General features: G+C 36.0%; 1 protein-coding gene across 15 annotated transcripts in view; it reads left to right on the top strand.

The window, feature by feature from the left end:
* MYT1L (myelin transcription factor 1 like) overlaps positions 1 to 26,629 on the top strand; it is a 307,933-nt gene that overhangs the window by 59,822 nt on the left and 221,482 nt on the right. For all 15 annotated transcript variants that reach the window (XM_033513050.1, XM_015621695.3, XM_015621697.3 and 12 more), the window contains exon 2: positions 25,737 to 25,851. The gene's annotated coding sequence lies outside the window, so the exon portion shown is untranslated. The remainder of the gene's footprint in view (positions 1 to 25,736; positions 25,852 to 26,629) is intronic.

Here is a 26,629-nt window from a genome sequence, read left to right as displayed (position 1 = left end):
TGCTTGGTGACTTGAAGGAGACATATCTATTACCAATCCACTGAAATATTGTCTTCACTTATAGTGAATCTTCAACTCCGTTACATTAAGCAAAATGACTGCTGTGTGACCATCAAACTCATATTCCTGCTTATGTGGTGGTCTGTGATGTCTGTGTCTCAGCTTGCAAAATGAGGTAGGGGTAAGCTGCCACCAGCTATTGAGAGCTAATTTCCTCAGCCTGCCCTTCCTGCTTGCACAGGGGCTCCTGCATCAATGCCCGCTGTGAGACAGACCTGTTCAAATCTTACCAACTTTGCTATTGTCTCACCCTCTAGTGGCTTGTCTGGGAAACAAGATGCAAATCATGGTTAAATTTGAGTGCTGGCACTTAAATTCTAGGATGCCGTTCCCTGTATTTTCATCTGACAACTACGCGTGGATGTACTTGCAAACTACGCTGTAGTGACTAATTTCAGTCTGCCTAAAATTAAGATGCTGCCCACTATGCTAAAAATCTTGATTACAGGGAATGTCAGGTAGAATAGGGTTTTCCGCTGTTTTCACCATTTGTATGAGCTGGCCATAAGTGTGTCTACAAGAGGGTGGTATTTTATGATATTATTCATCTCTAACATAAAATCTCTTTTAGTGTGTGTCTGAGACCTATGTTGTTGAAATGAGGCCATGGATTTTATTCTCAGAGAAGCATACACACTATGAGGTTAAATTACGCAGAATCAGTGAGAAGCACTCCACTTAGTTTGTTGCATAGCTTCTTTATTTTATTTGAGCTCTGTCTCTTCATATTGATAGAAGGCCATTCTTCTTAAAATCTTCTGAGGTCCTATTTATTTATTTGTAAGATCTGTATTGACATCCAAATAGTGGTACCTGAACAAAAGAATTAATGAAAGCATGCTTGTGGACATGCATGGTATTGACTCCTCACTGCTGCAGATTCTATTGGCATTCAAAATTATATGACAGAGGATTTTTCACCTACAATGGATGGAGATAAAATAATTAATACCTGATGGCAGGTGAAAATCAAGGTTAATGGAGTTACAGAGATTTGGAAGTATGGATCTGGTTTATGTTGATAACTTTTTTTTGCCAAAAACATACATTGTGTGACAACTATGCTGAAAATGTATTGGTCATGGAACAAGCAAAATTGACACTAGTACAGTATAGTAGTTCATTTATAATACATTATTTGTTTCAGCTTTGTTCCACTACTATACTACTGCACTATTTAGGTAGTTTATTTAGATAGTGTTTTTTCAGGGTATGAGGAGTTGATCAACTGAAGAACTTTCATGAGTTAAATCTCATTGTCCTGCACACAAGAAAAAAAATTGAAGTGTTTAGATTCATACAGTAAATTCTTCACTATTAATAGAGTGCTTTCAGATTTCAGACTGTTGAAATTACTGCAGTACTGTTTCTCTCAAGTACTGTAGCTGATGTTCTTTGTGCTTCCATTGCTACTTGTGGTCAGTCTAGGATGTATTTGTTATTGATTGCTCCCAACCTTCAACAGTACCAGTATTAGAAGAGTAACCTCATAGATCTCTAAGTCCAGAGACAAACAATGGCAAGATTTTAAAGCAGGGAACTCTTGCCAGAGAAAAGTTTTCATCATTAGTATATCTAGCTTCTATAATCTTTCTTAAACCCTTCATCTCCTTACAGATAATGCTGGGATAGTTTTTGCTTTAATCAGACTATACAAACAGGTGTTTCAGCCTTTCGCAGGAACTGTTTGTGTAAGTTAGGGGTTTTTCTAATTATGCTGTGAATTACTCCAAGGAAGCAGAGAACAGTCATTAAAATGTGCAACTACCTATAGCAATGTAAAGCACAGGCAAGAGTTTGCTGTGTGTTGCAGAAGGAGGAAAGTTTGCATTTGGCACTCAGCACTTCTGTACCTTGCTGTGTCAAAGATCTGAGCCCAGGGAAGCCTAAGGTGTATGAATTGGCCAGCATGGCATTATTTGCTATTTTTGTTCATTTTGCATAGAGATCTCTCTTCTGAAAGGATTTTGGATAGAACTAGCACAAATTAGGATAAGGTAACTGTCTCTGTCATGAGCTTAAGACTGTGTCTTAAAAATGAGATACGTGTCTGTGGAGTTTTGTTTGTTTATTTCCTAATAATAAGTGTGTGGTAACCAGAGCTTCCCTGAGTGATTCAGGTGCTTTCCCAGGCTCTGATGATATACGGTGTCTATTTGCATCACAAATTTGAATGCAGTACAAATAGAGTAATTATTCTGTCTCTTAAGAACTTGATTAATCTTCCTGTCTGCACACAGCAGACCTGTTCCAGCTCAGCTTTACACCAGAAGGATATATATTATAGTTGGGCATAGGAAATCTCCATTATGGAAAATGTACAAGTCACTGGAAGTGGTGGGCCATAAATTTTGGATGGAAGTTTTGTTATTCACAGGCAGAATTCCTTGGAAATTGTGTCTTTTTAAGGCTTTTGGATATGGATGTGTGAAAGGCTATTGACTAACAAATTTCATTTGCTCCAGCCACTATGACTAGATCAAACAGGTAAGATGAAAAGGAAAAAAAAAAAAAAAGCAATCAAAAGGTTGCTGGTAAGAGGAACTTGCTTTGGGAAGCAAACCTACAGTGACAGAGCTGGCCAAGAGGTGACATGAGAATTTGCTGGGAGGGAGGAGCACAAGAGCTTGGAAGGAAGGGAAAAAATGCAGCTACAGAAAATAAGGAATAAAACATTTTGTAGCGAGCTTTGGAAAAAGGTTATTGTAGGGTAAAGAGAGAGCTCAAAAGGCATTTCATTTGATGATGCAGTAGATTTGATAGATTTATTTGAGATTTTGTTCAATGGTTTTTCGACTCAACACCACTGAAAAAAGCATTGCATACTTGTAAAACTTCTCAAATATTTTCTGATTGGCTTTTTAGCAGTGATTTCAATACTGTACTTTCAAACCCTGACACTTTGTGATGACAAGTTTTATTACATGATACAGCTATAGAATCCGTTGCATTTTGTAATTTTTTTTTCACTTACGTAAAATTTTATAGCTGTAACTTGCTGCTCACTAACCTTGAAATGTTATAGTCTCATCACTGAGGTGATGCCATATTTTCTTTTATGACAGAAAAGAAATAATAGCACAAAAATAAGGACAGATTTTCAGACATCATGAATTTGAACTTTACATGTTTATTGATCTGCTCTTTTGAAAATTTAGCAATGTATGCAAAATCAAACCTTAAGGCATTCTAATTTGGAATCATGCTCTCCTTGGTTTTCCAAGAAAGGAAGAGCAAATTTAAGGATTGCTTGAAAGGGATTATAAACATCTCTTTTCCATCTGATTTGGAAAATGGGAAATGCCACGTCTTTGGGTAGCATCATTGTATTAGATTTTGTTACTCTTAATCTCAGGATTTTTCAAAGTATCTACAGGGAAATGAATGGTTAATGAAAATGCTGATATATGGAGATAGAAGTTCTTTACAGATTCTGCTTAGACTTCCAGAAGAAGCTGTAGCTCAGAGAGTTTGTGTATATACACTATATATATATATATATAATTTTATTTTTTTACAATATGGGTTGGATTTTTGAAAGAGGCTCAACAGTTTCATAGTTCAGCATGTAATCTGTATTTACTTGCTTGCAAAACTGGATTGGGATACTACCAATGTAGTAGATCCAACAGTCAGATCTTAATTTCAACCACATAGAAAGTCTAGTTTTGAGTACATAATACCAAAAAATGAAGCAATCACATTCATGAAGTCATGAGTTGGTATCACTTACTTTACTGGCCCAAGCTTGATCACATAATTTGAATAGCTGCCTTTGTCCACAGTAGACTTTATACTGAATCAGATTATTATCATCTAAATTTGATCAGATTGCATGCAATTCTTTGCAACTGTCTGACAGTCAGAAAAAAAAAAAAAGGTCCATGAAGCCAAGACAAAGTACTCCATGAGTTAATTAAACAGAAATGCAATTGCAAGTTCCTCTGTTATCTGGAAGCATTTTATTGCCAAGAGATCCAGTAGCAAAATAAAATTCCATTTTCTGGGCTAAACAGAGGTGGATTATAAAATGAAATGTCTCTTCTGAAAATTGTCCTTGATATTTAGCATGTATTAAGAGTTGTAAAGTTTCAGCTATTGTATAAAAGATGCAAGAAGAGATTTTTACTCTCCTACTAAGGGCTTTCTTCTACATATTTTACAGTAAAATCTGCTACAATAAACTACGTAGAATATTCATACCATGAATGGTTGGTTTTGTTTGGGTTTTTTTAAACTGTTTTTTCTAGCTTCAGTAGTATGTAGGGGTAGCAGTCCTTTTGGGTATGGGACAACTGAGAAAAAAACAGTGAAGTTTACAGATCACTGAACTTTGTGTGCTTTTAAAAAACCCCAACACTTTAAAATCTACATAAAATTTTCAGTCCCACAAGTTTCAGCTTTGGCATATGAAAATTTTCAGTTGTATCTTAAAACATGCAGTTAGTACAATTCTGAATTGATTTTGGCAGGCACTAATCAATTGTTGACATAAGTGTATTGGAGAAATCTAAGCAGGTGGGTCATTCCATAAAATGACTCCCAACTCAGTAAAATAAAAAGTCTCTGTGAAGATCTTGCCTACATTTTTCTGAACAATTAATACTTAGTCCAAATAAAGAAGCAGGTCAATTATTGTTATTCCATGTCCCACACCGTATGCACAAGCATGAATTTTTACTTTGTACTACCTTTCAGCATCTCCATCGAGCTATGACAAAAGGTGAAGCTCTTAAGGGCCCCAGGAACAACAGGCTTCTGCTTTCCTTTGGCTCAGACTCATGGCAGAAGAGCTAGCCTAGTGTCTGAAAATGCTGCAGTAGGTGTTGAATCAAAGTTTTGGCAGCTTTTACAAGGGGAACCCTGCAATTACCAGTTTGTGTTCTGTCCTGCAGTGGAAATCTGTGTATTTACATACACAACAGGATTTATTCTGATACAGGTGTAGTGTATCATTATCTCTGTGCTGCCAAAGTTCAGTGAGCCCAATATTTGCTTCAGAGTTATTAGAAGGGAGGCACTTCATGATTTCTGAATAGCCATCAGATTTAGTTAAACTGGTAACAGTTTTGTTGGGTCTGTCCTGGGGCCAGCTTCAGTGCTGCTGAATAGGAGAATCTGGTAAAGATCTCATTTTGAACATGTTCTAGAATTTGTAGTGTAACCTATATAATATTTTATTTGCCTAAGCAGTTAAAAAATTTAAAAAAAAAAAAACAAAAAACAAAAAACTTGTTTTTTTAGGGGTAATTAATTCTATATTTAAGAAGAATTAATTTGATTTTCTGAGTAATGTTACATCTTTTGGCATTAAAAATGATAGGAAACTTCACAGTGAAATTACTGTAGAGCTGCTAACATCTGAAACTTGGGAACAGACTTATTTAAGGAAGGAGAAGAGGGTCACTGCTTCATTGTGGTGAAATGCTTTATAGTAGAACAACCTTAAGAACAAGTTACTTTCAGGAAAGAAGTAGCAAGTCTAGAAACGACAATACACGTTTTTCTGAAAGGTAATAGATGCTGCCCCCTATGTAGAGATGCACGGTTTTTGAAGGCTAGATGAATTCCTAGGAGCTGGGCTTGTCAATAAGGCCCCTTGAGCTTATTTCACTAGCATTTGGTCTCTTCTGCTTTTGCCCTAGTTCCTGTTCCTACTGTGCTGGTTAGCTTGCAGCCTTGCTGTTCTTTGCTCTCATCCCCTCCTTCTAACCTCCTGGAGTGCCAACTCTCTGACTCTTTGGGATTTGTGCTGTGGACCTCTGCTAATGACTGGTAATCAGGATGGAAAGGAAGAGTAAAGTCAGCTTGGGAGACTAACACATTAATATGCAGATTGAAAGGTACCTGCAGTTCTGCCTTGTGTCATTTATAGGGCTGCTTTTAGATCTTGCGTGATTTCCCAGAGTATCACGTATCAGTTGGTGCCAATGCCGGGTGTGTTATCTAAGTGGTGGGAGAGGTTATCTCGTGCCAACATCTCAAGTAATGCACATCATGACTCTCTCTTCATGCAGTATCACCTCATTCTTTAAGAAAGCACAAACACACAGGGCTCATAAGAGATTTACAGAGGAACTTTTTCTCAGGCACATAATGATATGCAAATATCTCAGGATCAAAGGTAAGTCAAAGAAAAATGGCACTGAGTAGAATAAGTCAACTCAGCTAGCAGCCTAACTACTTGATAGACCCACAGGCAACTCCAGAGTTGTCAGCTTCACTGCCTGTGGAGCCCAGTAAGGGACCAGATGCTGCTGCTGGATGACTGTTTTCAATAGCTTGGAATCTGGGCTATGTGATGGCCTGTCAGTCAGGTTGGAGTGGGAACTTCTGCTGTGCTGCTGGGGTTGGACACAAAGGAAAATAGATTTTCTAAGGTTATAGTAATTAAAAATAAGTTGTTGTGTCAGGTTTTAAGTCAGATTCCACCTGCCAATTATTAAAGAGCAAATCTACCTCAAAAGAGAAGCCTGTGGTTTTGCTTTATTTAGAGGCACACATTTAATTTGTATGAATTCGCTGTTTATTTCTAGATTTTTGAGCAAAATTAGGAAGCCTGCCCATATATCTGTATTCACATATAAAAACTGGCCTGAAACAGAATACATACTTTAAAAAGAAAACAAAAAGTATATGACTTTCTTTTGTAGGGCTTGGAGAAAAAAACAAAGGGTGGATTTCTTCTTTTTTTATTATTATTATTATTTTATTTTTTTCATTTTTATTAACACAATACTTCACTGATTGAAATCAATTCAAACCAAACCAAGGCAGTGTCTCATCTCAGGAGATGAGATGAGACATGTTCTGGTGTACCTTCTACATAAGTTGCTATAGTCCATGGTACAGATAAAGATGGGTGGGGTTTTACCCTTTATGGGTATAGCGAGCTGCAGGTGCAGGTAAATTCTGCATCAGGTGGGCTTTGCTTGGGGTTGAGCACATTTCTTTGTTAGCAGTCAGTGGCTCTGCTTTGACTGAAGGCATGTTCCACAGCTGAGTAAGTTCAGCCCTGAGCAAGGGACTGAAGTACAACCAGTAAAAGGCTTGGATGCTGTTTTACCATAAAATTTGCACATGAACACACCCTTTGGACAAGAAAATGTGTAATTAGGGTAAGAGAATTAGCTACCTGCAATTGTAAATTACTATGTTGAGTTGTTTCCTCAAAGATAAGGGTCTTAATTTTCAATTTGATCATCTAATTTGATCTTTTTTTTTACGAAATATGACTTCATCATTTTTTTCCATGTGAGAATGAGCAAGGACTATTTTGCTTGACTTGTGAGTGGTCAGAGACACACTTAACAACATTTCAAAATGCATTCAGAAGCTACCTGAGATGAAGAAAATCTGAATGTTTACAAAAGCCTTGAACTGTGGGGTGGCTGTTTGCTGTAATCCTCCTCTCCAACACAGTAGCCCTATGCCCCAGTGAGCTATTCTAAAACCCATTCTAGAAAAGAGATGTAATGGCCAAAACAGGAGTGTAACAGACTTTCCAGAATCTTTATGACTACACCACAGAAGCCACTTTATATTTTCAAACACATTAGTTTTCATAGATTTACTAGTAACAACTGAAAACCTAAGCCTGCTTGAGGTTTAAAAAAAAACTAGCCTGGAAAACAATATTTTTGGGGAAATTTTGGCTCTGCTTTGATGGACTCCATCCAGTTTGCAGTCTGGAGTAAGATTTTTCTCTTATATTAGAATCTGCTGTAGTTTCTGAGTCATCTTTCATGATACCTTTTCATTGACTTGTAAAAGAAGCTGAATCAGATGGCTGAGGTGACCCTTTTATAATTTCTGAACAAACTATTCCATTGATAAATATATATTATGATAGATGTAATCAGTTTTGATAGTGCAGGCAGTAAACATTGCATCCAGACAGGACACCTTTTGAAATTCTAATAGTAAGAAAAATAATCAGGTCATTGAAGTCAGTTAAGTGTTTTTTTAGTACTACTGTATACTTTCTTCCTGTTAAGTCAGAAGTAAAACCAAAGTTTAATAAGAGTGCTAGAAATTAAGTTACTTCATTCCTTTACTCTTGATTTTGTTTTGCTGGTTCAAGAAGTTCCAGTTACTTGTATTCCTCAAAATATAGACCCATAGAACCAACTGAGTTGAAAAGACCTTTCCCAACAAACAAAGGTAATATATTGTGGCAGTTGTGTATCACAATGATACTGTCTCTGTATTATTATGAAATCCTGAATTTAATGGGAAATTAATTGTTTGAATCAAGATATTAAAAAAACCCAAACATGAAGTCTTTATTGAAGTGGGTAAACAAAGTCTCAATCACAGTCTGATCAAGCATGTCTCAAATGTTAGAAGAATGAACAGGGGAAACCAGCACTGGTACAGGTTGCCCTTAGAAGCTGTAGATGTTTATCCTTGAAGGTTTTCAAGACTCAGCTTACAAAAGTCCCTGAGCAACCTGGTCTGGATTCAGTATTGACCCTGAATGGAGAAGGGAGGTCTCTTTAAGCCTGAATAACTGTGATTTTCTGATCCTGTAAAAAGTGATCTTGTAAAAAGAAGGAAATATTCAAGTAAATGTTGGTATCAGAGAATTTCATAAAGATGTCTCTTTATGAAATTGACTGTCTCTGCTTAGAAAAAAAAGAAAATAGATTCCTTGTGCCCTGTAGGGATTCACAGTGGACTTGAGATTGTTCCCAGAGGTTTCACATCTGAAAGTTCCTTCCATAGGGTGTGGCATTAGAACATTGAAGATTACTCTGACACGTCATTTCCAGCAGATATTCCCATCCTAGGGTGCTAGTGTGATCAATGATGTATCACAGGAGGCAAAGAAGTACTTACTAAGCTATTACTTCTGATTTATCCAGCGGAACTAAATTGATGGAATTCTTAAACTGGGACTTTGGAAGGGGTAAATGACCAAATTAGAATTTTTTTTTAATGCAGTTTGATCTGCGACTGTGTAAACTCTTGACATAGACCAAAAACATTTGTTGCATTGATAGTGTTCCTGACTAAAATGTCCACTTCTGTCATTCCAGAGGGCTCACAACTGGTTCTTCTTTTCTTGTTTTGTGTTTCTTCTCTACTGGTATCTTCAGACTTATTGGACTGATATCCACTGTCCAAAAAGAGGCATATATCTCATTTTTGCATAGGTGCTACTTAATACCACTGAAACAACTTACAAGTAGAACTGCTCTTGCAACTTAAAAGTTTTATGATAGGAATTACTCTTTATGTTGACCAAATCAAAGAAAAAAGTGTTTCCCAAATCAGAATACCTTTGAATTGGTAAGAGGCTAATCTGCCTCGTCTATCAAGCTATTACATAGAACTTCATAGTTCAGTAGTTTATGTCTTTGCTCTTCATCATGTACTAGACTCCTCTACCAGTCTTAGCAAGAACACATGTTATGGTGTATTGTGGTACCTCATATAACAAGAGCCATCAGAGTGCCTCCATGAATCATACCGGGCAGTATATCTTATAAGAGACTTTCTCATTCGTCAATTCTGCTAGCAAGTGTTCACAATTGGATGAAGAACAGCAAGGTTAAATTTGCCATGGTAAAGGTAGAGAGAAAGTTCCCTGGGCAGAGGTACTCATGATTCCTGTCTACTGAAGATACCTGCTTCCTATCCCTAAAAACAATCTAGTTGTATTCAATTTTCACAAAATTTTAAATAATGAAAATGTGTTTCTCTGCTGATTTTTGAACAGAGATTACACCAATTATGTCCATCATCCTTATAATGGATTACCAAAATTTTCTGTCTTTGAGGATTATGCTATGCACAACTGAAAGACTACACTGTACAGAGAGAGTAGCACCTTTCTGGTGAGGCCTGCTATGAGCACTCATTGCCTTCTGCTCTGTGAAAGCCCACTTGTGGTGCCAGTTCCTGACTTTACTGCTGATATGCAATTTGAGATGTATGTCGGGTCTCCTGTCTCCAGTCACATGCTGTCAAAAACTGCCATTGTTTTGGAACAGTACGACTTGACAAAGCCAGGGATCAAATAGGAAAAAGCAAGGAAAAAGAAGCTTTCAGAGACAAGAAGTCCAGAAATTCCTAAGTCCATTGGATTTATCCCAAGTTGGAATTTCCTAAAAATAGATTGTGGGTTTTTTCTATTCAAGAAATAATGCTGTAATCATAATGATATCAAAACAAATTATCTTGTTATTATTTTTTCTATCCAGATCATTCTGTACCTTGTAGAGGATGAAGAATAAAAGGTTGAACAATGGATGGACTCTAGTGTAAGAGGTAGCTTTATAATAAAAATGCTTTTACAATTAGCAACATGTCACTTTCTGTAGAAACAAAAAAGATGCAAGTATGTGTATTCCTGAAATAAACCAATGGCAAAAGAGTTTATATTTCCAGAAGTACAAAGGTGAAAATGCATGAGTATAGCTGGAATTAATATGAGATTATTTGCCTTAGAGTAGCATAACAGTGGTTCTACCTCAAATAATGTAAATTGGAAGTCTGAGAATGACATTTTCATCAGAAACAAAGCCCAAACCTTAACCATGTCTTTTTTACTTGATAGTGTAGAGAAACATGAACCTCTATGTTGCACTTTACTTGAACTCACACTTTTTTTTTTTCTTCTGTGAAGCTCTATTTATGCAGATCTCTGAGTCAAGAGAATGATTTAACAAAGAAAGATATATGCAATGTCAGTAGATGATAGTAAACTATGAAGTAACAAATTTGGAAAGCTGGGAAATTGGCCAATAATGATTTCAGACAACAGGAGGGGAAATGGTTACTTTATGTCCATGTAAAGCTACAGATAAGTATTTGCATTATCTTCTGCTATTAAAGGTCACAGATAATGATCATTGAGAGTTTTGCAGCCTTTGCAGATTTTCAAAATCTTGTCTAGCTATAAAATTATGAAACAAAGATATGATTTTGAGATTCAGAGATGAGAGAAAATACTGCAAGAGCTTATGTAGTGACATCTGCCTGTATTCTCTGGGACATTACTTAGTCCCATTGAACCTGTCAAAGTTTATGTGGCATCACCTGCTCAGAAGGGATATCAGCATTGCTTATCTTGCTCTGGAGTTATTGTTTATTATTATCAGTTTTGAAATAAGTATGTTAAATTACCGTGCTCTGATACTCAAATGAGAGATACAGACCTAACATACTCTCTTATTTCAAGGGTTCTCCTGAATTTGTACCATTTAAGAGTGAGAGTAGAGGAAAAGGTGCAGATATGTTTTGCTATGTATATCAGCTTTATATAAAGAGAAATCAAAGTCTTGTGTGCACTGAGGTAATTGGTTAAGCTTTTATCAGCTATTGCAAAATAAGAAATTGGTCAAGAAAAGAATGGGAAAAAAATAACCTTGGCCAATCCAAGATTTATATACAAGCCTCTATATGATAGACACATTTCTGGTCCATGCAGTTGTTGCATACTGAAATTGTGACCTTTGGAATTAGAGCTGCTTTTAAGCTCTATCATGTAAAGATCCAATTTGGCAATAAAATACTTAAAAAAACTTATAAAAGGCATTTGATTAAATGAGTCTGGTGGATAATTTAGGAACTTCAGTATCTCAGGCACTTTGATGAATTTATACCTCAACATTTCTCCAAAGTGGTAGCATTGCCTCATCTTTGTCATGCTATTCACTAAGGCATCAAGATCTTCTCCAGAGGATGGATTTCTGTTGTCCCTTTGTCTGACAACTAGAGAGTATGGCTGTCCAAAGTATTGAGTAGCATTTGTTGTCCACCGTAAGAAATTGTAAGAGGATCTTGTCTTTTAAATGCTAACAGTCATTTCAGGAGCTCAATATCATCTGTGTCTGACTACACACAGCTAAGGCACTCAGTCACAGTCTGCGTGTAATCATCACAAGCTTTTAGATCTGTGTTAAGCCCTTCAAACAATTTAAAGTAATACATGATAGATTTCTCAATTTTCTACTTTCTTCTTGAGTCTGTCTTTGTGAGTGCCAAATATCTCATATATTCTTGAAAACTTCTAGAAACAGCTAAGAGTGTTAATCCTTTTTTTCTTTTTTTTTTCCTTGTGATTTTCTGTGTTAATTTAACAACTAAGAAGTTTTCCTTTATTCTGATGATAGCTGATAAAACTCAAGTTTATAAATGTCAGTAGCTCACACAAGTTTATGCAAACATTTGCTCATGAGAGGTGTTGGCTTGAAATTCCTCAGTATTCAGTATGATTTCCTGCTGCCTTCAAAGTGGATATCAGTCCAGTCCTAACTGTAGGAATACCCTGTTGCAGTAATTGTAAACAACACATACATGGAAATTATTTTTGGAACAGCAACTGTCCTTTTCAATGTAAACTTTTTTTTTTTTTTTTCCTTCCATAGTGGAAGTTTTAATGTGGGCAAGCAGTATTCCATTGGATTTTTTGTAGGTGGTATCCTCAAATTACACAGAGAAGGCTTCCCTTTCCCTTCCTACCCCAAGTATGCTTATTTACTTCTAGGTTTAAATATAAGTTGATTCAGATGAAAGGTACTAAATTTTTGTTAAAAGAAATTTGAGTTTGTTTGTTTTGTTTTTGTTCACTATACTGTTTAGCTGGAGTCTTACACTGTTACTTCTGCTTACATACTTTCAAAGGCATTTAATTAATTTTTTTGACTAGGTAGTATTTAGGTAATGCTGTTTGAAAGAATGTTGTGTGTGTTGGATGTCAGAGATAACCAGTTTTGTACTGGCAGAGTTCAGAAGCTAGTGGTTTGGGTCTTGCACTTGTTCTGTCACTCTAGCAAGGTTCTTAGGCAATTGCTTAACTGCAAACACATGAAGAACCCTCTAAATTGCATGGACTACAAATACACTTATGAATGAACTTCAAGGAAGCAATTCTCTCATTCTTTCAACATACATACAGAATAGAAGTCTATTGCTTCTGAAGAAAACGCTGTTCTCGCTTGCTGAGGATAAAGAGGGAAAAAATAGGAGCTCTGAAATGAGGAGATACGCTATAGAGAAAACCAAGGCATGTGAGAGTGACTATGAAGAATGTCAGTTATGCTGTTGTATTAATATTTTATGTCACTCCTTTATTTTCTTACTGTCCTCCCTTTTTAGTCTCTCAAAACAGGAGTATTTCTGAAATCACTACAATTCAGTGAATGGATATATTCTGTCGTGCTATTTGTAAGATCTTAAGTTCATTTGAAGAAAACAAAGTAGGTTTCTAAATCATTTGGCTACATCTGGAAATTTTAGTTCACTTTCTTAAAGGGCTTACTTTAGAAAAATAAGAATTTATTCCTTCAAATAATCTGTATTAATTGAAGAATTGTTTGCTTTGAAAGGACATTCAGAGATGGGTTCCACAGAATCCTCTGTCACCAGTAGCTGTTTTACTTTTCATTTTATTCTTAGAACCTCTTTAGTTCTGTGGAAAGATATCTGGGTGTCTGAGTAGACAGAGCATATGACAAAACTCTCTTTTCAACAACTGCTGTTATGGAAGTAGCATTTCCCTGCCCTTAAAGAACCAAGGATTTGAGATACTGCAGTCTAACCACATCAAGAACACCAAACTATGCCAGTGAACTTCTGATAAGCCATTGGTACCAGTTCCATTTTTTCTTAGTCTTTAGAAACCTCAGTGTTTTCCACATACTTACCAATGCTTTCTCTAACAATTGCCTAAATATTTTTCACTTTTTGATTTCAAATATAATGCATCAATATGATCTAGATACCCAAGCATGGGGTTCTTCCACAATATGTGTGGATGCCATTTTTCAGTAATCTTTCTACTTAGGTATATTTCATATTCTTTCGGCACATTGTGTGACATAGACAGTCCTTGGTATTTGGCTGTTCTCTGTATTCAGGTTCACTCAAAACATATAGGCCTAAAAGCTTCCTTCTTTTACTTTTTTTTTGAACACTGAAGAAGTATAGCATTGTTCTGCCAGCTGTTTCTAAGTAAGACAAGACTTGTGTGCATATTTGTGGTATAATAATATATTTTTTGATTTAGAGCCTGAAATTGATCAGAAGAGGCAAAGACCTCTTTCTAAATGAAATGGATAGTGCTTGATAGAAATTAATCAGGTGAATTGTTATAATTTTTAGTCCTTTGTTGTTGTTTTGTGTTCTGTGGAATTTTTTGTTGGATTTTTTTTTTAAATATTTCCAAATAGATCAGAAGTTTTTCAGTAGGTAAATCATTCTGTTATTTCCTAACTTTTCAGAATCTAATTTTGTATGTGTTATATGTAATATCTATATATCCAATGGAAACAAATCCAACTGATAACCAATGAAAGTGAATGACAAAAAGAGATGTGTCTGCAGCTGTCGTGTCCCTTCATCTTCTTTTGTGTTAACATTTATTTTCTCATGTCATTGATTTCAAATTCTTTAATATCTTGCTGAAGCATGAGCCATTGAAATTTTCAGGATATGGTGTGTAGCAAGAGGAAAAATGTATGTTGTCTGTCTACTGGATTGGGCAATGGGTAAAGAAAGAGCTATGGATGGTCAGTGTTTCAGGTAAAATGCTAAAAATTGATGGTAAAATATTCACTGACCTCAGTGATTTCTATCTGCTATACATGTGCATATTCATTTTAGATATCAAAAAAGGCAATACTAAGAGCTATCACATATTTCTCTAGTTACATAAGACATGCAGAAGTCAAGTCAGAATATGGGTTTAAAAAATCAAAAGGCAAAACAAGTTTTAACACTTACAACAGTAATATTGTATCAACAGCCAGTTCCAAATCCAGGCCTCCTCCTAACACTTTGGTCATTACTTGTCATGCTTACAAGTCTTATATAGGATATGGTAAAAGAGGGGACATTTGGCTCATGGTTACAATGTGGTACTTACTGATAATTCAATTGAATAAACATATAAATCCTGTTGCTAACTAAATGATGATTTCTCATCTGCTGTTCAATATGGAACAGCTAATCTAATGTGAATAGATAATTGCAAGGGCTTCTGAATATGTGTACAGTTCTCTTAATATCTCTATGTTCAAGGTAAAGACAAGCAATTAGACATAAGGGGACAATGAGAACACTTACAGAAAAACAGAAATGCAAATGTCTGAAAAACAGAATGCATGACCTAAAGGGAGACTGTTTGCAGTGTCTGTTGTGGATAATACAATGATCTCAACTAAAGAAGATGTCTTTTGAATTGTCAGACCACCCAGATTTGCTATAGAGTTAGAAAATATGTTTATAGAAAGATTTTAGGTGTACTGTTCACTCTTCTACTATCTAAAAATGTATTTTTATATGTCCTTGTTTTTCCCTGCCAATCACATAATCAGTTAGTCCCTGTTTTGTTTCTTGTGGGGCTAAGCTGGCTTCCTCATTTTTGCAGTTCATCAATATAAAACTGATTTGAAGCTGAGCTGTATAATAATAAGCCTTTCAGCAGCCAGGCTTGACACTTGCCTTGTAATTAAGGCCTTGATGGTTGTGTTGATGGCAAATGAAAGAAAATGGCTTTGTTCTCAATTCCAGAGGCTTGATTGCTGGTTCTCGTTCTCACCTGAATTCGACCCATTCTGCATTGTGCACATGATTGCTGGAGTGTGAGTAATTGCAGTGCTGGCAGATGACATTTTCATGAAGCACACTCTGCACTGCTCCAGAGGGAATTTACAGAATTTATAGCTGGAGAAGCTCATCAAACATGGATTTAGGAAATGCCTATGTGAAAAGTGGGAGCCCACAACTAAATATCAGAGCTTTTCTTTTGACATTTGCTTTTACATAAAGGACTCTCTGCAACCTGTCTTACCTTATGGTAGCAGCCTATTCATGACTAGATTTTGTGATTAAGTGAAGTTACTGAAGTTTGTTAATGCAATATTTTTGCATGTTTTCTTGTCATTTTTTGTTTGCTTGGAAAAGGAGATGGAAAATGATTTTCTCATTTCCATTCATAGTTTTTCAATTCTTTAACCTTTCAACTATTTAAAAATTTTCAGATGTCTCATAATATTTATTGACAGCAATGTGTGCTTGGTTTTTATTTAAATCCTCTTATTTTCAAAACCTTTTTGCATTGCAACATATTTTGTTTATTTTAAACCAAAATTAATGTACATTTTAAATAGTTTTTTAAATAAAAAGGCTTCCACAATGGAAATATACTCTGTCATTTATAAATCAGTTATTTAGAAAGAAATATACTCTGTCATTTATAAATCAGTTCTTTAGAAAGAAAACATTAATGACTTTTGTATTGACAAGTTCACAGATTTCAGTGACGGGTGTTTTGTGTGTTGTAAATAAGAACTGCATATTGAAATTTTGCATTATAGGTAACATATGCCATGATATGCATAATCTTTTCTTCCCTCTGCCTTTGTACTTTTGCATTTCCCTCTCCATCTGACAGTTTGTGCCTGTCTCATATTCACCATGTTTGTTTCTGAGCCCCTGGTGTTTCTCCTTTCTCTTGTAACACAATCACTCTGGGATGAATACCTGTAGGTTGTTGCTGTGCTTGTAGTTTCCCTCGAACGTGAACCAACACAAACATTTTTGGAATCCTGTTGGCATGTTTCAATCACAGCTTTGTGGGCTGTCACTGACTTTTCACGTGAAGATGAATGGCTGCTGTGACTCAGATGTACTGTTATGCTGCTGTCTGCCTGGCAAGCCAAACTATCTGCACTTAGGTTTTAATATTTCTTGAGGTTTCTCCATCATGGCAAGTCGAGAGTCTTTCCTCCTTGCAATTGGAATTACTGAAAGGCCTGAGCCATTGAATGATGGAAGGTTGCAGGTTTTTTTGATTTGGTTTGTTGATTAACAGCTCAGAAAAGTTGCGTGACAAATCCTTTGAGTTTCTGCAATAAATGCTTGATCCAGTGTAACACTGATTATTTAAAATACACAGTAAAAAATCTGAGGTTTAATCTGATGATGTTAAACTGCCAGTTGTTTCAGAGCCTAACTTATCCTCATTTCAGTACTAGAACTCTGTATCAACACTAATGAATGGCAACAAGATGATAATCAATCTAAACTGCTGAGTGTTTCAATTTATGCTATACTCCTCAAGTAGCTGGGTAGCACAAGAGGAGACTTTCTAAGTGCCTTACCTAAATTCATGGATATTATGCTGCTGTTGTTTACTAAAAATAGGGGATTTTTGTAGTCTTAAATGGGAACAAGATGAAACCTGTTGTATATACATCTTGGTTTTAGTCATATGTTAGAGATTTCCTGATGTACTTCGGGTACTGGTGCTAAATACTGCTCCTAATTGTAAATGTTCATTAGGGAATCACTTAGAACACTCAGGTTCAAAAATTCTTGGACATGTAAATCTTTTGAGAATTCTTGTCCTTTGACGCCATGAAAATAACCAAGGTTTAAGGCTTAAGAATTAGAGACAGCAGCCTGTAGTTCATCATTGCATCTCATCGTTACCTCTGGGAAGTGGAGGTGAAGCTCATACCTGAGCCCTGGCTGATGCTTCTCTTGCAGGAATGTTAAGGACCCATCTTTGTCCATTATGGCAGCCTTTTGAGGCACAGTTCTGCTCTCAGTTTGTTCCTAGCAACAATCCCATCTATTGTGATTTGAGTGGTAACTCAGCCCCAAGGGGGGAATCTACTGTTAGATTTCAGTGTCTGTAACAAAACAATCCATACCTGCCTTGGACTTCTAATAGAAAGGTTTTTCTACTAGGGCAGGTTTTCAACCTCTGTGCCCTTAGTCAGGACCTGGATGTAGAAAATTATTTCCTTTGTGGGAATGAGACCTGTATCAAAGAAGAACATGGTGAGAAAACCTCAGAGATTCCTAACTGTTTTTCAAATCTGTTGCAAACCAATGAACTCTGAAGAAAGAAATGAAAACAATAGGCAGTAGACTAGAACAGTGAAATATGACAGTGAACAGCTTTTGGACCTTGCTGAGTGATGAGAAAAAGCTGCTTGATACCATTACCTTAATTATAGTGGTGGTCTGGGATATGTTGGTGATCAAATATTACATTATGCAGACTGGTTTTGGATAATACTGACATCAGCAACTGTAAAGGTAAGAATCACCTTAATGGTTTAATGTAGAAGTTAAATATTGCAAGTCATGGAAAATGTTCAACTGGTACTCCTATGGCTTTCTTGCCACCACCTCTGAACTTGAAAAGCTTCTACTTATTTTAATAAATCTTTCTCTTACCCCATTTTAATTTTCACTTTTTAAACATCTCATTATCTTTCTCAACAAGATTGTTAAGGTCTGATCTAATTTTCTCTGACACCCATTTATGCTTTTCTGCCATATTTTCCTCCAACTTCTTCCATTTGCCTCAGTGACCTATCCCTAAGACATCTTGTTCTCTTACCCTCATCTCTCCTGGCTTGTCTTTTTGCTTTGCTTTGTGTCTTTTGCTTGACAATGCAGATGTGGTCTTCAGTATCTCAGTACTGATTCTTAATTTCTCATGTCTCTTACATTCCTTTCTATCCTTCACACCTAGGGGAGAGAGGCTCCCCATCTCATGCTTTATTTACAGATTCATTGTGAAATGATCTTTTGGCATGTGACAGGGAGCTGACTGTGGCTCACCTATTGCATGAGACCATTGACTATTCTAAAATATTTTTTTCCCTCACTGTCTCTTTCTATAGATTTTAAACAATTTTACTGTAAAGGGAAGAGTTTTTTACCTGATCTGCATCTTCTGTGGCCATTGCAGAAGCCATTGTTTTCTCTGGCACCTCACAGTATGTTACATTATCTGCTCCTGTTTTATGATTTTCCATCCAGCACAATAATCAACAATTGATTGTTTCCACTGAGAAACCTGAAATTCTTGGACAATACAATGAGTGTGAGAAGTTCTGTAAATCAGGAAAGACGATAAAAGGGCAGAAGTTTCTTCCTGCCATTTATAAATGTTAGGATTCCTGTGTTCTTTTGTTGCATTTTCTTTTAAGCTAACACCTCTATTTTTTATGCTCTTAAAATAGTTTTACATTTAAATATAATTTAAGCTTATTGATAAAATAAGATCATAGTATCTGTTAATCCATCAGTTATTCAACGCCTAGTCTACTGTCTAGTCAAGCATTTTTGGTTTCTCCTTTGATACAAATTTAGCAGTACAGGGGTAAAGCATGCTGTAATGTATCAGATAATTCTATATATATAAAATGTAATTATATATAATAAATAATATATCTAGAATAATATATATTTATATATATATAAGATATATATATATATATAATTCTAAACATATCTCAATAATGATATTGTTGTTGTATCTTTGGGGACAAGTTGTACACCTGTTGGTGTACCTGCATCTACAGATTACTCCTCCATTCATGAGTGCTTTACATTCACTACTACATTCACTATGCTAGTACAGCTCTTGGATATGCAGTTCCCACTGTAGCTGATACATCAGCCCACCTTAAGTTTTCTGCTTTTGACACTATTGGAAGTCAGTCTGCTGTAGGAACTTGCCTTACAAGTATTCCATGACCCATTTGAAGTCTTCTATACCAGCATCAGAGGACACCAAGGCTTTGTTCCCTTAATGCATATGTTCATAGGCATATTTTGATTTCTTGTATATTTGCTATTGGAGGTTCTGTGTTGTGTTTCTGTTCTGTAACTATTGCCTTGTCTTTCTTCAGTGGGATACACCACCTTTGCATCTGAGGCACTGCTTTAATCAGTGATGCCAGTTATTGGTCTCTTACCTGACAGTACTAGCAAATGTAAGGGGAAAGAAGAGAGGGTTTCTGAGCTAAGGTTGTCTGAGAGAAACCATAAACTGCTTTAACATGCAAGAGTAATATCCATGTTTAGATTTGACTGTAAATGCATTTTGGGATTAATTTAGTGCTCTAATCTGTTCACAAGTAATTTTCAAAGATATTCAATCAGTAGGAGCATATTCATTTTTCTCCAGTATTTTCCAATTGTTTGTGCAGACAGATCTCAGCCGTATAAAAGTTATCCTTTCTGTTTACACTTAAGTACAATTATTCTTGGTGTGTGAATAGTCATGTATAGTTTTAGTCTTTGATTAGTCAGTATTTGTAACAGCAAAGTAATTGAAAGGCAGTGAATAACTGGGAGTAAATACTATTTTTCCTTTTGGGATGTATCATCCTGTAAGTATAATCCTAAATATAGGCCAGTTTGTAAACATTATTTAGACTTCTATTTTTTGTCAAATGTCACTAAAATGTAAATTATTTGCATTTCAGACAAATCCTTGTGAGTACTGTACAAAGCAACAGCAAGTTTATTCACAACAGTACTTTCTGTGATGTAAATCATTGCAACTGAGTATACATAATGGTAATTTTCAAATCCAGAATGGTATTTCAGCATTAGCTTGAATGATGTGCTACAAAAATGCTGAGAAGAGCATTTCTTATATATCTGCTACAAAAATCAGTATAGCACTAGCAGAGATTTGCTTTTGCATTTAATTCAGTTACACATAGTTTATCTGTTACTTCTGAGAATTGTAATATTAAGTATCTTTATATAAATTACTATTATAAAGAGGAATCAGTTGAGATACATCAGTTTGAACTGCCAAGGGACATAAGAACTTGCAGTTTCCAAGTGACAGCTGCTGGGGTGACAGAATATGACTGTGTAAGAATCTCCCCATTCATGTTTCTTTTCTTTCCTGACAGTGGTAAAGCAGATTTCAGTATAGTGATGTATGAAAATACCACTGCTCAATCAAGCTTGTTTGATATGGCAAAATAGGTGTAAGGCCCTTCCACTTTGCCAATGTGTGAGTGGATGGGTGCTGGAAGATCAAGATCAGTAACTGTATACTAGTCAGTCTCTCTTTAATATATATACGTCTTTGCTCATAAGGCATCTTTTAAAGATGTGTCAAGTTTTTTTTAAAGATGGCAGGTACAACATTGGACCTTTTAAGTCACCATCAAGCTGAGACACTGGAAATTGATCCAATGTGCAAATACAGTTTTCTGGACCAGACTCTGTCTCTTTCATTTTGGTGTACTGAAAAGGATAATTCTGTGCTTCTTACAGAAGTTACAGAATTGCACTTTTATATTATTGCTCAAAAGATAATCTTGCTACTAAGTGATTTCAGTTAAGGATTAAAGGAGAAAATTAAAATCTAACTTGTGGCAAGAGATGGCAGAAATAGGCCTTAGCCCACAGAAGAGTAGATGCTCAGTGTTTTCACCTGTAGTCATTAGGTAGATCTGATACTGGTGCTCAGTATACTGTGATACAGCCCTGCCCACAATCTGCCACACAATGCTTTGCTGCATTTTCTCATAATAAAGCTCTTTTCCAACAGTTCTCAGTGGAGGGTAAAACTAAATCTGCTAATAACTCTTGCTGTATATAGTTCAAAGTCTGAGGTGTGTAGGTCTGCAATCTGTAGGATAATACTTGTTTTACAATTCCGTTGTTCTAGTTGTTTGTGGTTTTTTTCTTAAGGTGCCATCACTGCCTCCAGCTGGCTTCATAAAACAGCAGGAAAGATCTGGAAAGGCAAATCAGTTATCTACCCTACACTTAATTGAATTGTTGGCAAGTTGTTTTGATTACTTGCCCCCTGATTTTCTTCTGCTCTGGCTCTCTGGGTAACAATGTCTAGAGAAGGTGAATCTGAACCTGAAGGTTGACCTTGGAAATGACTCCAAATCAACAGCTTTTAATGTAATAGCCTTTCTCCTAACATTATTTGCTTTGTAGTAGGGTTTTAAGGTGCAGCCCTGTGTGCCATCCTCCTACTTAAAGGCAATTTTCAAATTCCATATTGTCCTGGAAGTGAACATGCTGCTCATTGCTAGAGCCAGTAACACTACAAACACCTTGTGTTTTCACCATCCTCATTACCTTCTGCAGTCAGAAGAGCCCCCTGCTCTTTCACTCAGGTATTAGAGCACTGTTTCAACTTTATCCAGTGGGCCTCAGACAGGAGATAACTGTTTATCTACCATGTGAGGGATGCACACAGCCTTTCCAAAAGGTCCTTTCAGTGCCAATTGTGTATTTTGCTCATTGGTTTTAAATCCTTGTTTGGCAGGAACTGATCCTTTGAGCCATTAATCCTACATAAGCTACACTTCACATAAGTAACATGGCATCCGGTATTAAAAGGGGTTCTCATCGACTGTCTGCTTTCACTGATGGTATCCATAAATTTTCTAAGAGCACCAATTATCAAATTTGGATATCTTCTTCCCTGAAGAAGGGCATTCACACTCCTGTATTTTTATACTGGATCACTTTTTTTTAATCATCTTTCTTTTTTTTATTTATAGATGAAACAAGTTTAGGAAACATTTATTTTAAAGTAGGGTTGGCATTAAGACTGTCTGTTGGTAGATCTACATGAAAGTTAATGTAAAATCTCACAAGTGCTGGTGTTTTGTAGTTTGAAGTGTGTTGTTCATGGAAGAAAGTAATACACCAAATTTAATGATAGGGAAAACATTTTCCACCTTAAGTTCTTTGTTTTCAGAGATGATTAAGAACTTCATATTCTGATTGAAAAGTACTTCATTTGCTATTCACTTAATGTTTCTGTAGATACATTTTTTGACCTTTGACTTAAAGTTTGTTCTAGAGGTTTGGTTATGGTATTATTTCCACTTAAAAATGAGACACGTTAGATGTCTGTCTCATGTTAGAAGTAATGGGACTAGGCCCCATTTATTTTTATTTATGCATTATTTTAAATAATCTGAAGCATGACTTTAGTGCCTGTAAATTCATATAAACTGTTACTTGCTCAAATCTGTTGATAATCACAAGTAACATCATAAATCCTAATATGAAAGAAAGTATTTAAATAATTTTTTAAAACCTTATCAAAGTTTTTGAAGTAATTTTAATTATTTCATCTTGCTTGGAAAAAAAAACAGAAAAGAAAATATAAACACTAAAGCAAATTATTGTCAGAAATAACTCAAGTGACCACCAGTGTTGAAATACACAAGAGGAAGTACACAACCTCTTACAGGCAGGCAGTATTTGCATGAGAGCTGCATGCTTTCTTGTGATTTTATTTTAGTGGTTCAGGTTTTTTTCCTGCAACTTAAGGGATAATTAGAACTGGGGGCTCTTCATGACCTTTCTGGGAATTGCTGGTTCTCAGCATCAGTCAGAATGTAACCTTTTTGTGAGAATTTTCTTGTCTGCTACTAAAATATCCACTGCTTATAAGGATAAAGTATCCAATCCAGGTGTTTTTGCCATTCACTTGTGAAGTGCATTGCTTAGGGCACCTCAGAGCCCATGACATTTAATTTGTCTTTTAAATGTGGTTTGCTTGGGTGCTAAGCAGTAAGGAGAATCTGTACTTCAGCATCTTACAGGTACCCTATTTCTACTTCTGCAAGGGTAACTGAATGGTCTTTTGGGTTCCTGAAACAAAACATTGTTATCATTAGTAGAATAGGAATGGATAACTATGGGGGCTTTATTTTTCAGTATTGTCAGGTATAGGTGATTGCAAGCAAATCACCTATGGCTGTGTGCATTTGCCAAGCATGCATTTGGCATTGAGGCAGGCTCTGAATAGGTATTTCCCATGTGAATATTTATATATGCAAAACTGTAATCCCCAAAACCACGTGACTGCTTTTGGATGTCAAATCTTTGTCTTTGAAGCGAAGGGTCAAGAGCACATTGTGGGAGCCAGCATTGTCAGAGCCCAAGGTCCGTCTCGACGCATTTCTACAGCCATTTTTCACATCTCTTAGTTCTCATTGTTTCCGAGAATTAAAAGTCGTAGACAGACCTCAAAATGACGGCACGGAGAGAAGGCTGGAAATAACCTCGGCCGTTTCTTTGATCTTTGGCCATGTGTGGAGCTGGGCAGGGCGCTGGGGCAGGGAGAGCCCAGGCGGGGACGCGGCCGCCGCTGTCCGTGGTGCTGCAGCCCGGCCCCGCCGCTCGGGGTGGGACAGCCCCAACCACGCCCCGGCGCGCCTGCAGGAGGAGACTCCAGCTGCCTTTCGCAGCTTCGCTAACATCTAGCGTCTGTAGATCATGATTTCTTACATGAAGTTCTGTTTAGAATTGAAGTTGCACAGCGTATTGCAGCCGTTTGCTCCTTAACAATAAACCCAGCTATACTTACATAGGAAAAGTTTTGTTCTAAGATCAAAGGCACAATGAGGTCAGCACAAAGATGCATGCAGAACAACATATAACATACTGCTTTTTAACCAGTACCTTTTTGGAATGAATGGTTTATGCATATTTCCTAAGATTAATTTATTCCCTCAGAGTGCCACCTTAAAATGAAAAAAACCACCAAAAACAACTAAATAGAAATCAGGAATTTTGAACTCTCATGCAAGTTTATTTGGTTTATGCATAATTTTATTTTAGCCAGTTGAATTATGTATGGGAGAAATTAATTTTGAAACTTGATTTTTAAATTACAAAATAATTTTATGAGCAAAATCCTGATTCTTTTGTTTAAAGGCTCTGTTCCAGGGTATGATTTCAGAAATTTTCCTATAGATTCATACATTATTTTGAATATTAAAAGACCCTCTCTTTGTTTTTATAAAGTTGTAAGAAAAAAATAATAGCAATTGCATGTAAATATTTAGTGTATTTACATGCAATTTTTTTTAACATAAAAAATAGAATATCTAATCTCATAGAATATTTCCGTGCTTGAAAAGTAACAAATAAGGAATTGAGTACAGTATCTTTTAGAGGATTTATGGTAATACTGCTGAATTTAGCTGAGCATAAACAGCATGGTGAGCCCCTCAGGGTCTCTTCATTTTCCTGACACACTCCACTGCTGCCCCATTAACACTTTGTCTGTTATTGCCATCTACTCCATTTAATGAGTATCTTTGAATTTGAAGTTCTTCACAAGAAACAATAGCTAAAATAACTGATGTGACTGCTGTAGCTTTCTGTAGTATATCTTCCTCCCTTTGTAATTTTTTTAAAAATAATAAGTACATGTGTATTCTTCAGTAGTTTAGTTGCATCATGACATTTTCTTTAATTACAGTAGATGCTAATCACAAGTACTAAGTAATGACTACCAATAGGATGCTGTATCTGTCTCTAGAAGGTAAATGCATGCTGAATAGATGCTAAAGGAGACTTTTCCTTACTTTAAAATTCATCTGGTTAATACTTACTCTTTAATGTGAAGAAGGAATAATTCTGCTGGAGACTTTGTGCTGTCAAAGCAAAATACTTCTTCTAAAAATCATAAGACAGAATGACTATGTTTTCTGGTATCTGTATTAATCCAGCTAACTGATGTAAAAGTTCAGTATGTGTCTCATTAAATTGAATTCCTAAAACTGAGTTTATCATATTCCTCAGTACACAAGAATGAACCATCTTTAATTATTAAACAATAAGCCATATTTTCAGATGAAGACTCAGCCTGAATTAAAGTTAGAATAATGCTGTACTGGGCTGCATCATAAGATTTAAGAATAATTCTGATTTTGCATTGACTATTAACTGATTTTCTGTTCTTGAAGATTGAGGCAATCAGTCAGAAATTGAAACTTTTTTTATTAAATGCATACATTGAAAGCATATTTTTAAAATCTAAAATAGCATGTGAATGATTTTCTGTGTTCTGGTAAGCTTGCTGTCCTTCATTAAAGTTTTTCTTTTTTGTTTGTTTTTATTTTTAGAAAATGAGTCTGGAAGAAAATTGGTGATTTCAATCCAGAGGACCTACAAGCACTCTGACAGGCTCAGAGAGCAGAGTCTGTACCAAAGAGCAATTACCCCACCAAACGATTTCAGGTACAATTGACCTAAATATAGCACTCTCTTGAGATTATTGACAAGAGTTCATTTCCTGTAGTGCTTTCCCCATTTGCCACCCCTGGTAACCACTGTGATCTTATCTGCCTGGTGCTGCATGACTTCTGGGATGCAGTTAAGAATTCTGCTGTGCATTATCTTTAAACAGACAATTCATGCTAAAAGAGTCATTTTCAGTTAAATTAGATGATGCATATATTATTCTTGCTGCTGAAGTTACAAAGAACAGCAATGAGTGTCTGACTCCTTTTGGACCTGAAGGCACCGGAATTCTTTTTACTGTGAAATCAAAAATGTAGCACTAATTAATTGTAAATAAATAGGAAATTTAATTTCATTAAAGAGTAACAGTAGAGTCAGAGATGCAGGATGGATAGGCTGGAAAACTTGCTATTTCTTTCACTATATATATATTTATTCACAAACTGTGACTTCCCCTATTGTCATTCTGCTATCTCCAGGCAATCACAGTAGTTCTCGTATGCTGGCATTAAAAACAAATGAATGTACAAATTGAGTATGTAAGTGTACAGAATGTGGATGAAGTGAACTCAGAGGCTTGTCATAATAAAATCCACTTTAGTTTTGAAGAATGCATTTTTCTTAAGCATTGCTTCCAAACTTGTTTAAAATGCTGGATATATTTGCATTCCATGTTTGTGGAATATAGAGAAAATAGATGGTATTCCCTTGGTGTTCATCACAGGTTTTTTTGTGAATCATTTTTCTTCTCCTGAATTTTTGTTCAGAAAATCTA

Source organism: Parus major, chromosome 3 (genome assembly GCF_001522545.3).
Source record: "Parus major isolate Abel chromosome 3, Parus_major1.1, whole genome shotgun sequence".
Lineage (NCBI taxonomy): Eukaryota > Metazoa > Chordata > Aves > Passeriformes > Paridae > Parus > Parus major.
This window is presented reverse-complemented; position numbering and strand designations above follow the sequence as displayed.